Source organism: Scophthalmus maximus, chromosome 13, assembly GCF_022379125.1.
Source record: "Scophthalmus maximus strain ysfricsl-2021 chromosome 13, ASM2237912v1, whole genome shotgun sequence".
In the NCBI taxonomy this organism is placed as follows: domain Eukaryota; kingdom Metazoa; phylum Chordata; class Actinopteri; order Pleuronectiformes; family Scophthalmidae; genus Scophthalmus; species Scophthalmus maximus.
Genome location: NC_061527.1, coordinates 21,744,141 through 21,759,050, shown reverse-complemented (window position 1 = coordinate 21,759,050; position 14,910 = coordinate 21,744,141). Strand labels below are relative to the sequence as shown.

Sequence of the window (14,910 nt, the reverse complement as noted above, 5' to 3'; positions counted from 1 at the left end):
TGCACTATTTCCACTGTTAATATTTTATGAAAATTCCTTCCATTTATTATTGTATCTCTCTCTATTTTTTTTTGCAATTCGTACATTTTACATTCATTCCTGTAGATATTGAATATGTTTAAAGTGTGCTACTGTGAAACGTGCTTCTGTTACACCGGAAGTTCCCAGTTAAATAAAGTAACCGTCTATCTACCTTATCTCTGACGATGACAAGTCACACATTGAACTACATCGTGCAGTTCAAAGTCACGTGCCTCAAATGGAAACTTAAAATGACTGCTGTTCAAATCCACCAATGTCACAACTTTAATATGATGTGTTAGTTGCTGAGCTGAGCTGGTCCTAATGTGCGGAACTATAATGTTTTTTTGTTTTTTTTTAGGGGGGGGGGGAGCAGTTTGGGGGTGACGCTCGTCTGTCTCCCTCCGCCGTGAGCATCCCTCTCTCCCTCTCCCCTCGCTGTCCAGAGTGCAACCTGCCCCGGCTTTTTTTTTTAAAAAGCAAAATGGCGACAGTCTAAGACACACACAGAGAGAGAGAGAGAGAGTGCAGTTGCGAGAGAGCGGCGCAAAATGACAAAATGTCGCAGGACCCGAGGCGGTCGCCGTCCCCAGGTAGGTGTTGTCGGTCTGCGGCGGAGCTCTTTTGAAATATGGCGCAGGGATACGGTCGGCGCGGCCAGGCAGGCGCGGTCATCAGCGCGGCGCGGCGGAAGGTGCACCTCCCCGTCACTACGTTCCAAATCTGGCCCAGTCAGAGCCGCTGACAGCCGCAGCCGGTGGAGGTAGCGCCTCCGCCCAACTAGCTAAACTGCTCGAATGTGTGCGCTATACCGTGGTGGCAAACTCGGAGGAGAGGTGTTTTATAGTTTGAAGTCGCCAGGGGAATGGGGTTTTAGTTTTAGTGTTTGTTTGATGCAGGGCCACTGTAGTGCGCACGGTGAACCCGGTGTCGCTGACTGTGGACGGCCCAGTAGAAACAGTGACAGGGAGCTGAAGAGTGCGGCGCTTGGGTTGGAGGGAGGCTGTTTAAAGGGATAGTTCGGTGACTTTTCGAAGTGGGGTCGTGCGAGTCACTTGTGCATAGTTAGTTGGTCACCTGGTGGAGATGGGGATCGGCGACGTCATTTGACGCGGTTCGGAGGAGAAGTGGAAGCAGGGTGAGTCCGAGTCCCACTGTTGCAGCGGGGACCGCCGGAAAAAAACGTCTTTTTTCCCGCCACGTTACTTTAAAAAAAAATATATAATAATCCGTTCAATTGTACGCCAAGGGGTGTATTTTTTCACTGCTTCAGTTTTCCGCCAGACCGGCGTTTAAGTTTGCACTTTTTTTTCAAGCGTGCTTCGGCCATGTATTTACTGCGGCAACTCGCCCCGGTGCAGTTCCACTCCGCGAATCAGCTGTTCGACTCAAAGCTACCACGGCGAGTTGGCGCAGTAAATACATGGCCGTAAACTAAAGCAGTGAAACAAAATACATCCTTTAGCGTACAATTGAATGGCTATCTTTTTTTTTAGCTAACGTTTTAAAATGTGGCAAAAAAGGACGTTTTTCAGTGGTCCCCTCTGCTACAGTGGGACGCAGACTTACGCTACTTCCACTTCTCCTCCAAGCTCCGTTAAATGACATCGCTGATCACCATCTCCATAAGGTAACATATCAACTATGCATAAGTGACTCACACAACCCCATTTCAAAATCACTTGAACTATCCCTGTAAAACGCCAAGTGCATTGGCTAGTGCCTAATACAAAGCTGATCTGCAGTCAATCTGCTGGTCACTGGGTCACATGACATGGAACTATTGACAAAAGTAGTTTCTTCACATATAGTCTTCATATAAAGTATAAGAAGAAAAAAAAACATGTTTCAATATTAATATTTATATAGTATATAAGCACTAAAATCCATAAAAAAATGTATTGTAGGAATATCTGGTATGATTAGGAGTCAGTGGGTCACAAGACATGGAATCTATTAAAAATAGTTATTGAACATACTAATATTCACTAAAATCCCTAAATCACAATATCACAATATACTAAAATCAAATAGAAAGATGTGTGTCCTATTTGCTGAGGTTATTGAAAACAATTCAGTTATCTTTAACAGGAATGTATTGATGGTCCCTAAGTGAAAGTACTGTGGCGAGGGCTCATCGGTGAGACAAACATCATCTTACTGCAAACACTGCATACTAAGTGTCTGTCGAATATCCAAACTAAAACTTATTTCACGAGGTAGAACAAGGACAGCAAAACATGACACGCAAGCAACATATTAAACACAGTCAAAGTTCTGATTTTGAATGAGATGTGATCTATGGCCGTCCCAATAAGAGATATGATATATTGTCTATTTTTGTAGAACTGCACGTCTTTGCTCCACCTTCGTTTTTGCATGGGTTGCCTGATGACACCCGCTCCCAGCAATGCTTGGGTGAGTACAAACTGTGGTTGATCAATATCCTCCTCACTCTGTGGCCAGGTCTTCTTCACCTGTTAAGGGTATGCAGTACTACAATACGTTTTAATACATTATATAATTTATTAGTAATGATATGGTGATATTTCTAATAAAGTAAACTTTTGTGTGTTTGTTGTTGTGACATGGGTGATATCACCTATGAATATGTAAACATACTATTGGCATTTGGCAGCAAATAAGCCGCTGCTGGCCGCTGTATCTAAGTAAGTTGAAACATGTTTCAGTTTAAAATGACTGAATTTGCAGCAGCTTTTCTAAAAGATTTCATGCATTTTCCAGCCATTTCTGTTGTTTTTCAAAATTGAAATTACAGTAATGGTGCGTTCACACCTTACTTGAAGGAAATTATCCGCATGAGTAGATTACATAATGTGAAGCGAAATTATATTTATTTAGTATATATATATATATTTATATATATATATATATATATACACTAAATATTCGCATGACGCGTTGATGCGATAGCCAATTGGCATGAGAGCCTGCCCACGGCACTGTCGTCAGACATCCTGTTGTTGTATCACAAATGGAGGATCACTACTGTTGCTTGTGTGTGAGCACCCCGACACATGTTGCTATTTGAATCATAATTGGGTGATTAGGGAGAGGGTTTGGCAGAAAGTGTGCGAGGAAGTTGGACACTAGCTTTAGCCCCAAATTGGACACCGCTTTCTATCGGCATTCCTTCCTGCCTTTTTTCATTCAACAGTTCATGTTTACGTGTGTGTGTTTGTGTTATTCTCGCTAATGACGCAAATAAGGACAGATGTTCCAGCGACCAAACTCAGTTAGCCTAATTGTGCAACTAAACTTGCGCGAGTTGCGTCGCGTCCAGTGTGAGCTCACCATAATATTTTAAAAAGTCGATTTTGTTTTGTAAATATCATTTACCCATTAATATCAAAAGTTTTTGGGAGTGTTACAACATTGGAACTGATGATTACAATATTGCCACTTACATGAAAAATACTTTTATATTAATCTTCAAATTGTGATCAGGTTTGTTTATAACAACTACGGCAGGCACAAAAGGGAAGGTTGAGGGTTTTAGTATAATGTAGAAATTTTAAGATTTTAATGGCTGAGCTGTTGGATGCATATCCTGGGAATTAACATTGATGAAGAAGCATTTGATGATTGACAGAAAGTCCCAAATACATTATGTCTTTAGGAGGTTAGTTGTTTTGGGTTGACTCTCCCTCGGGCTTGTAGTGGTCCTGAACTGAGGCAGAGGGTGGTGCTCAGTAACAGATATAATTCTTCATTTGAATATTAGTCTGGGAAAAATATTCTGGGTATTGAATAAAAATAAAAGCAGATAATGCAGGGACCACTTGTACTTGCATTAACTCTTGGAATTGCTAAATCACTCCATTTCTGGGTGGTGTGAGAATTCGGTGATACATTTGTGCTGGCTCAGTAGTTTTGTAATTAAAGGATTTCCATAACATTAGATGTACATTGATGGAGTTAACTGATATATCCATCCACTAATTTTCCTCAAGGTGGCACTGAAATAATCAACATTACATTTTAACAATTGTCTCTTAACGGCAGAGTCTAGAGTCAAAAATACTTCATCATTGTTATCGCAATTGTTCTACATCTTTTCTCCATTGGTCTCCTTCTCTGAAAATGTCACATTCCTACGTTATTTCATTAACCTACTTTCAACATGTCCTCTAACAGTGCGGGTCTCAAACGCCACAAAACTTACATTTGTAGACACAGGTCTTTATGTTCAATTTCATATAAATGCCCTGACGTTCTAAAGTTTGGGATCTTCAGCCCCTTGGGGGGGCCTTCACAAAAGAAAATGGGTATATCCCGTAGTCGGTTTCAAGGGTCTCTTCAAATTAGCACCACAGCAAGAAGGTTCTAGGTTCTTTCTGTGTGGAGTTTGCATGTTCGGATCTCCCGGTGGCCAAGTCCTGCTTGCCAACAAATTAGCATTTCTTGCATGTGGTGTCCAAATGCTTGCAAGCTGCTTGAACGTTGGTCATTTCAGCTTGTAGCTCCAGTTGTTGTTTGGCTGTCGGAAACATTTTAGGTTACCTTTATTATTTTATAATTTCTAAACACAAACATGTAGTTACTGTATGTAAAAAATGAACCCAAATTAAAATCAAAATAAGGACTCCACTCGATGTACCCCGATAGTTTAATGCAACTGTGGCTTTGCCTTCCACCCTGCTTCACGAGCAGTATTCATCGCGAAGAGGAAACATTTTCATCATAACTGCTAGTAAATAATGGTAAACTGTACATTCATTCATAATTCATACCCGGTGACCTCAGAATGATTATATCAACAACCAATACAAAATAAGGCACATCTGATTTCCTGAGACAATTATCAGTCATTAAACCAGAGAATTGACAGCAGAGATAACAAATGTTGCATGTGGCACAATTAGGATGCTGCACTGCAGAACAGCGAGTGCGTACGAAATCCCTGCTCTCAGCCCAGGACTCGAGGTATGGTGAAAATCAAAGTGTAGACCTTCACAGGCGAGTCCTTCACTCCCTGCAGGTGTGTAAGGACGAGCTTACATGGCCATAGTAAGGAAGTCAGCGACAGCTTAATAGCCAAGTAGGTCTTGCTGCATCAGTGTACCACCGAGAGGAAAGGAGTCAACCGCCCGGCTAAATAAATCAGATGGTTGAGGCATGTTATCCACAAATTGATTATGTGTCACTTGACAAGGTCAAATATTTTAACCAAGATGCCTGAAGTCCCTGAATGCTCGGCATAGCAAACAGTTATGTGTTCTCTTTTGGCCGGGCCGGCTGCTTACACAGCTATAAATGGAGCCACCTGGGACTACTTAAATGGGGGAACTGGCCTGAATTAGCAACCCAGCTGAGGAGCAGCTGCAGAGACGAGATATTTTAGTAATCAGGTGGATCCACCAAGAACGCCGAGGTCTGCACAGATTTATCAGGTGAGGGGAAATAAGGGCGGCGTGTTTTTTCGTTGAATCACATCAACATGAAATGAATAGCTATCGCGGTAATATTCTCGCGGTGATTAACGTATGAAGCTGTTCAGTTTTTCTGCTCTACGTCATGTAATGCGAATATCAAATGGCAGTTCCCATTAGGCCAGCTGCAAACATCAATGTGTTAAGCGGTCAGAAAAGACCCATTGTCACAAATTTCCCCAGAGGCCAAGATGACGTCAGTAAATGCTTTTTTTTGGGGTCCAAAACCTAAATATTGTTGCACAGGATTGAGAAAAGCAGCAAATCCCCACATCCGACAGTTTGTCTTTTAAAAAGACTTTTACAATAAACAAAATAAACTTCTGTTGATTTACTAGCTGATTTAATAAGTTATTAGATAGATAGATCTTGTCATTGCATATTATACAACCAAACTCAATTGGAGCAATCCACTATGCAGCATCAAAATATAAATACAAATAAATAGGATATAAAATATGTAAACATACACCAGTACACACACACACACACACAAGCCCAAGCACATCTCACCATTACCCATGCCCATGATCACATACACATTCATACCCATAAAGCTTTAAAATATGTCATAAATACTAGGGGGAGAAAGGGCATAGAGACACAAAATAGTTTGAGTTCAAGTATATATAGTGTTGTCATTATTAATATTTAAGGCACTACTTCACTGCTACTCCTTTCATTGCTTATTTACCAGCAAATTTTTGACATTTGTGCCAAATGATTAAGCGATTATTGAAATTGTTGTCTGTTTACCCTCACGTATTGTTTGGTATCCTGGAGACACCAGCTGCAACAGCTCAAAAAACATACCATTGGTTAATCACCTTTATACTCATTGATGTTTTCTCACTTTATGAGAACTGTTCAAAAACAGGTTTTTAAACTTATGACATGTTTCCACGACCACTTATAATAACATTATTCTCGTTTTGTACGGAAATTAGATAACAGGGAGTCCAGTAACTAAGTAACTTCACCATGTACGATAACAAATGCAAATTTACACTGTAAAGCATGTGTTGATGCATAGCATATAAAACATCTGGTGTACTAACAATGCTTCACGGTTCCACATTCTGTCACTTTCTGTACTTATCTATATCAGGTTAAAATAAACCTGGAAAGAAAGTAAATTGTTTTCTGCACTTGTTGTTACCATTATTATTTGCACACATGCAGCACACAAACAATTAGGAGGTAAAGCCAATGCCAGTGAAACACACGGGATATGGCGGTGTCAATCATTCCAGCACTTAATCCGACCCTGCTAAAACTGTGTTTCCCTGAGTCCTCGTGTGGGCGTGTTGTTTGTCAACGGCTTTCAGTCATGAATCAGAAAGCAAAGGTTGACATTGGAGGGACAGATTCCCTGAGGCAGGCTGTGGCGGACGGATTCACAGCATCTTACCGCAATGTTTTATTGGGAGTGTTTTTTCCCATGTGATCTGTGTAGTGTTCTGCTTGTCAGCTCTATTAACAAAGTTTCAGAACATTGTTTGCTTACTACATGTCTCTGTTACAGGTGTGATCTAAGAGCCATGTGGTGGAATCAGTGCTGCAACGCACACTGGTAAGTACATATTTACTGGTTCTTTGTATGTGGCCAGGCGTGATGTTTTGAGTTTGTCTGTATGTTCCTTTCCCCTGAACAGAGGTAAAACTGTTTTCACTTTTGACACAAACGTCCACTTGGATTCAAGGATGAACTGATCAGAATTTGGTGGTGAAAGGTCAAAGATTTTGTGAGCCACACCTAAATAATTCATAAGCTAAGTGAGAAAATTCAGACGCATAGACAATCAGCTGACATTTCATATCCAAATGGTCAGAGGTCAACGTCACTGCAACATCATAACATTCTGAAAAAACACCATATTTCCTCCATAACCCAGGAACAGATGAAGAGATTGGGGCCACATTTCACCAATTTTTTTTTCCTGGATACAGAATTGGTGACACTAATCTAAGATGGCCTCATTGAAACTGTGATGACTGTGTAGATATTCTGTGCTGCTGGGTTGAATACATGTGTAAAGCAGCCATGTTGTAGAATGTGTAGCGTCTTTGCAGCGATATCTATATTTGAAGCACTGTCTCCTGTCACGGCCACAGCGTGAGTCATCAGCTTTATGCTAAACATGTGAACACATTTGACTGTTTTTCTGACTTTTTTTCTGTCCCACTCAGCGAACTTGCAGACTAAAACAATAGAAATGCAAGAACAACAACGTTTAACAAAGTCAAATCTAATTATATCGAAATAAATGTGTCTGGACAGACACGGATGTAAACTACAAGTTGACAGGTTGGCCTGTGGGCGCACAACCGTGAAGCAGTGATTATTTTCCTTGTTGTATCTTATTCAACATATACTGCATGATCGTTCTGACACACTATCAACTTTGTCAAATGAAGGTGGTATTTGTGGAATATTGTCTCTTATCAGAGGTGATATTATCAGCATAGGGTTTCTGCTTTTAGACGAGAGGGTGACATGCCGTGAAGTGATGAGCACGTTTATGACTTGATTCAAATATCCACTGAACTGGAACAAAACTAACTGAGCTCAAAATGAGTCGGTTGTGTTTTAATTGAAATGTGTGTTATGTGGAGTCTAATAACCACGTTGGTATCATCGTTATCATAATCATAATGGCAGGAGCATAAAGCACTAAAATGTGACCGCCTCTGAGGAGGTGTTATCGTTCAGAGGCACAGTTGTGCGTCTCCTCGCCGACTTCACACCTGAAACTGCAGCTCAGATGTGTGAAATGCTCTGAAACTACAGCTGGGTGTGATTACCAGTCAAATTAAATCTGAGATGTCAGTTACATGTGTCAGTGCCTCCACTCCTACGCCTGGCAGGTTGTAGCGAGTGACATGCTGGCTGTTGATTATTTTCCAGCGCGAAACGGAATCACCGACACGCAACCAATGTTTACAGTGAAGCGGTCTTTGTTAAATATTCTTAAACTCTTAAGGGTTTTAATTTTGAAATTGTCGGCACGTTTAAATTGTACCGTCATGGTAAGATTTTTTTGTTCTTTAAGTCTGCTTTATTGTCTCCAACTTCCGTGACAACCCCGTAGTCGTCCTTCTCTCTAAATAACCACCAGCACACAGACTTTGCTTACTCAAGAAGCTGTGTTTCTTTCTAGGAGTTAACTTCCACCTTTTAAGGTTTATTTTGTAGTGATGATGATGTTGGCCCATTAAATGAGGATCTTTGTTGGAGATTCCACCCCATTTACTGAGCACAGGATCTACACTACCCTGCAGATATTACAGAACATTAATAGGCACTTAAATAATCAGTTTGTTATTTGAAAACACAACTGCCAAACATTTCCCAGTTCCAAATGCTCAGTTGTGAAGATTTGATGCATTTATGATATTTGTTGTTTTGAATGGTGGGTTGGTGAAGACGAGCAGTTCGAATATATGACCTATTTTGTAACACTATTTTCATTGATGATGAAAATTATTATTAATTTGATGTCAGCCTTTTATATTCCAGTTTTAATACATTCTCCATTTTTAACATGCCACGTATGTAGTGAAATTGAATATGTAATGTATGCCGTGTAGTTTAAGACTGCAAAGAAAAGATGAATTAGTTGACTAACAGGGCCACTTCACCTGCACATATCTTATTTGTTCCATTTCTTAAAGCTCCCATACATGTTCATATTTTTTATGAGGTAGGTTCAGGCTTTTTATTGTCATCGGCTTACTGACGGCCACTAGTACGATTTGTACAAATACATTATATAGAAAACAATATTTTTTTGTCATTAGATTGAATACATTTATTATGTATGCACTTCCTTATTTTCAACGCTCATTGCAGTGATTTAATCTCTCATATTGGTTTGTCTTCTTTTCCTGGTTTGACCTCATGTAAGTGAACATTCACTGCTGCTGCTGCTGTAGTAAACAGATGTGAGAAAGCCTTTGCTTTCGTGATTTGAGATGGCAGCTCTACCGAGAAGGTTTTTAAGAAACATATTTTGGTTGTATTTTTGGGGGATTCTGATCCTATGACACGTGACGCCGCCTGAAAAGCTTTTAATTATTCATCTTTTAAATACGTTGGAGCGCTTTACAACACAAACACTTGGATTTCGGAAATCGCTCCCGTTCACAGACGTGAATTTCCTGTGGCTACGGGATCATGTGCGAGTTCAGTGGCAGCCACGTTAATTCCCGGCGAGGAAATTGTTTCAGTGGAAGAGCAGGCTTATACGACTGGAAGTCTTTGGTCCATCAAAGGCTGGATAAAGCACGAGATGAGGCTGCAGATGTTTCACGATCCAGCCTGCTGCTCCCTCTCTCTGCAGATCAAGCCTTCTTGTTATCCCGCCTCACTCGGGCTATGGATCCTTTCCTCCACTAAGGGGCAGAATATGATCACTGATACACAGGCTCCTCACTCAAGTGTGTGGATGATACATTGCAAAGCTAATGTGGCCTGTGCAAGCACATTGCGTTGAACAGATGATAAAAGACGGGGATGAATGAAGGACACAAAGAATCGCTCACAATTTAAAAACATTCATATGCAGGGATGTCATAATAGTAAATGTACAAATGTAAAAAAAAAAAAGGTCCACAAATAAATGGAGTTAGAGAATGTATAGATGTGAAATAACGATATTATAGTACATGTTAGTGCATCTTTTTGGAGAATGATAATACATTTGAGTTAGTGGTGGTTTTATTTTATATTTTATTATTTCTATGCAGCATAATCAAATCTAATTTACCAGGCAACCTAAAAGATATATGTCTTATGGGTGTACTTCAGGTCTGATCCAGAGGTGCCCCAAGTCTGCGAGAGTGTCAAATTAACATGGTCTCGTATTTATCCCTGTGAACATTTCAGCAAGTCCAAACAACCTCTATCTTGGAGGGGTTTCGGATTATAGCGCGCTTCTATTGTACAAGAGCTGTGAGACGGCGAAACCCCCTCTCGGTGATACCTGCCTGAGGTTGAGCTCAGCACTTTTCCTCATTAATTTCCCATTTATTCTCCGAGTTGGATGTGATATTTTAGAGATTTGAGCATGCGGGGCACAGGTTAGGCGCAATTATGCTGACGGAGGTTCTTTTTACAGACATGCTCAATGAAACCTGGAGTATAGGATTATACGTGTAGAAAGTTATATGGTGATTAACCTTCATTTCGGTCCCCTCGGTGATCTCTGAGAGGCAAATCCTCCTCCAGTCAGCTGCTGTCAGGTGTATTTCCTCCGCCCCCGATAACTGACCTTCAAAATGATACTTTGAGGCATTTCGTCTTTTTCTTGGGCTTTTTTGAACGTATGAAGAAGGAACAGCATTTGAACTACCCTTTCAGGTTTGAACTACCCCTTCCAGGTAGTTCAAATGCTTCCCTAAACTACATCCTGCTCAGTTCTTTCCTTTCAGTAGTAACCCTGTGTTCCATTTTACTCCGGAACTGGGAACTCGGGTTTATCGCTCCAGTATAATCTCTGAACTCGGAATTCTGACCTCCGAGTCAGAAATTGCAACTGGAAGGCCCCTCCGAGTCTGAAAAAAATCACCACCCCTACTTCCGGGTTCCGAGTTCCGAGGTATTATGGAACGCAGCATTAGGCATTACGGATTCAGAAGTAACTTAAAGGGACATTGTTGCCATTTTTACCACTAATAGCGCTGTGGAGAGTTTTTATTATATGTGATCCACGTTTTTGATCTTGTTGTGCACACTTATTGCAGGCATAACTTTGTTTGCAAGAAAACGCCACAGATCACCTTTAACTGTGTTCTTTTCTTTACATTAAATTAATACACCTGTCACCACATGTCACGTTGAGGTAAAAGTCACCGTAGGAAGTGATGGGAAACGATAGATCATGTTTATCTTATGTCTATCATCGGTTTATCTTTATCTTATCTTTCATCCCTGCAGGTAGACATTTGGTTGCACAGATTTTTCATGAAACAAAATGTGATGACTGAAAAAATGGCGAATTAAAAGAAACATAAATATATTTAGTATATTTATGATCCCCCCCCCCAAAAAAAGAACCCCAAATGATATCAATGTATTCATTGTTAGGTATAAGGTTGGTCAGCAGCAGCAATGAATTACTTTGTCATCATTTTCATTGAGGTGAATATTCCTTTCTAACAAGAAGCAGAAAAGAATCCTGTTAATTGACTTATATATAAAAAAACCTCTCAAAGTTTATAGCTGCTAAGCACCATAATTCAAGTTATTGATGACGTAATTTTACAGGTAATTAAGTACATATGTATTTAACACGTCACATCATTATAATCATATAATCATCCCTTTTTCTACAAATGCAGCATGACTTCATGACCAAGCTCCTTCTTACCCCTGCTATCTTATATTATCCGTGCGTTTTGCACATTGACGCTGCAGAAAGCAGGTTTTTGCAGCGCCGACAGTTCCCCTCCCTCAGCCCCTCAAAGAAGGGACATTTTTTGAGCCCCTTTGATTTGGCCCAATTTGTTTTGATGTGAGGAGTGAGTGGTTTTTAAAATCTCCTTAGCTCCCCAGGCTCGGCCCAGCCTCCCACAGGCCTAATGACCGTGGCCCGGGCCCGCGTTGAATAATACAGACGCTCGCGAGGTGGAGACGGGGAGGAGGGCTGGGGGGTTAGACACGGGGCCCTCCATTTTACAGTACACCTCCATTGATAAGATTGTATTAATTGGTATGAATAGAGAGGGTTTCCTCCCTCTCCTTGTATACATTTACCATTATACTCATTAGCTTCCCGTTGCCTCCCAGCGAGTTTCCCCTTCACATTCCCCGGGCTCTCCTGGGAGGCAATTTGCATCTCCCCATGGTGTCTCTATGGGGTTATTGAGGAAATATTAGCCCCTTTTCTTCTGTGGCCGACCCTTTGATTTATTTGGAGCTGGGACTGATAGAGTGGCACTCACATGTTAATGACTGGCGCTGATACCGGCCCCTGGTGCAAGACGACTCATTGATCCGGGTTGAAAAGGTACAATTGACGAGCAGCGCTGAATAATTGTCTTACATGTGCCTTTGTGTGTAAGTGTGTGCGTGCGCTCGTGTGGACCTTGGGAAATGACAAGGGATTCCCACTGCTGTCAAGGCTACTGCGCTCAAGCTGTCCACTTTTTTTTTCTTCTGATAGACTTAGATAAATAGGCTTTTGTTGGCCTCAGAATTCCTCCTGACTTTTTCGACAGCCAGAGTTTTGGCGTTTCTCTCTTGAGAGGCTCGTTTCCTCGTTCGCTGCTCTGCTCTGCGGTTCATGCCATCTCTTTGACCCCGTGCGATCATAAAGTCCCGCTTAATTTAGGCACTTCCAGGTCTCCAAACCCAATCAGATGCTGCCTACAACGCACTTGATCCAGTTTCTGCCTGGAGCTGTTTGTCCCGGTCTAATAATAGAATTCAAGGTGACTACCGAGGACTCACTTTGGTTGCCATTAGTGACTACGAGGCCCCTGTTCCTTTATAGCCCCCCCCCCCCCTCCCCGGTTCCTGCAGCGGTGCACTCATATTATGTTCTAAAGAAGCATAATGAGAGATTTCATCCTAATACCTGCAATGCTTGACATGCCTCTGTATCTAAGCTCACTGATGTCTTCTCTGCAATGTGGAGCCTGTCCTCAATTTGGAGAGCAGTTTGACACAGACTCCTTTCATCTGAATGGTCACATGTCTGCGGCAAAGTTTGTTATATATTTATATATTAGATCCCCCCCCCCCCATCTCAACTGAAGTGGAAAGCATCTGGAGCACGCCTGATCATAGCAACAACTTCTGTCTTGCTTAGTATATATACTGCTTTCGGTTATATGGTAATAATAACATTTAATAAAAAGTCAACATCCTAACTGCCGCTAAGCAAAAATACCAACCGCCGCCGCAACCCCAGCCGCATCTCCTCTGCATACTTATAACAGATTAGAGGTCGTGTATATCAATTGCGCCGGCTCATGCATATTGTTATGAAGGTGGAAATTGCAGGAAATGGAAATGTGCCATTTCAACGAGCCGGCACAGCTTGCCAAAAAGCGGGCAAGTGGGTAGTGCTCGTGGTGATGGTCGGGGTTTGTTTTCCTCTCAGTGTTTGGGGGACGAGAAGTCATGTATCTAAACAGAGCCGGTATGATGTTTATGAGAGCCATCTGCTCGGCAGCCCTCTTGTGCCCACTGCCCTCCTCAAATGTGAGAGCAGCCTCATTAAAGCGGTCACATGCCTGAGAAATTTCCAACTGCTGTTTTTTTTTCTTCTTTTTTCTCCCCTTCTCTCCTTTAAAAGGAGTAGAGTTTAAAACTAACAAAGCCCTGGGAAATCCCTATCAGACATCCCTCCCTTAATCCATTTAATTTTGAAAGGTATTGTTTAAAGCTTTAAAGTTTATATCGTTTAATCCCCCTCCCAACACTACGGGCAGCAAATGAGGCCGTGTCAGCAGCTTGAACAGATATAATCTACTCCGCACAACAGAAAATCCTCCTTCAAGACAAGGTTGCATGGGTTCCCTGTGAACTCGCCGTTTGATGTTTCTACCTGCTATTGAACATGACTTCTGTCTTAACCCGACTGTCACTCGCTCCCTGTCCCCTTTTATCACTCCGAATGTTCTCGCTTCACCTTTTTTCATCAGTAAATCTCCCTTCACAGCCATTTCACTCGCTCCCCTTTTTCGGCGGGGGGGGGGGGGGGGAGAAGTTTGTGGTGGGTATTTTCTGTCTCGGCTGCTATACTGTTATACCTTGGCCAAAGAAGACGATGGCTTTTGGGTTTGTGAGATTCCGACGGTGTGACCCTTGCCTCTGTCTCTACATGTCCTGTCTCTCCCTCATCGGATTTTTTTTGGTACATTATTTTTTCATTGATAACAGTCTCATATGAGTCCACTAAATATGAACTTTCAGCCAGCAGCTTAGCACAAAGAAAAACATTAACCGGGCGGAAATCTAGTTCCCTAATATCAATATCGGCATCTGCCCCCAAAAAGCCATATCGGTAAATCAAAAGATCCGTGGTCTAACCAGAGTTAAACAACAGCTGCTTTGTGAATCCCTTCTCAATCTAACGAGCACAGCAGCACTGAAACTTAGTTTTGCCCATTTCTATGATACTCGCTTCAGGTTACTATTACAATATTAGGAATTTTTTTAAATAATATTTTTCTGGACATGTTTATGGACTGATCCCCACAACATCCGTTGAGTAGGGTGGTGTACAATTGTATTACTTTTGGAACTGAACCTAGATGTTCCAGTTTACTTATTAATATTATTATCATTAATTTCACTATTATGTGTGCATGGCGCAACTTAAGAGATGTTCTAATACATTATTTTCTATGGTAACATCCAAAGTAGTGCTTTTAATGTGGAGTTTTTTTAATTGTAGAAATAAGCCTGGTTTGCTATTTCCTCCAG

At 41.4% G+C, this 14,910-nt stretch overlaps 1 protein-coding gene across 3 annotated transcripts in view; it reads left to right on the top strand.

The window, feature by feature from the left end:
• Window positions 1–425: 425 nt before the first annotated feature.
• znf644b (zinc finger protein 644b) overlaps window positions 426–14,910 on the top strand; it is a 32,688-nt gene continuing 18,203 nt past the window's right edge. For 2 of the 3 annotated variants that reach the window (XM_035646846.2, XM_035646844.2), the window contains exons 1-3: window positions 426–614; window positions 2,368–2,439; window positions 7,000–7,047. The gene's annotated coding sequence lies outside the window, so the exon portion shown is untranslated. The remainder of the gene's footprint in view (window positions 615–2,367; window positions 2,440–6,999; window positions 7,048–14,910) is intronic. The other variant, XM_035646845.2, reaches the window with a different exon arrangement.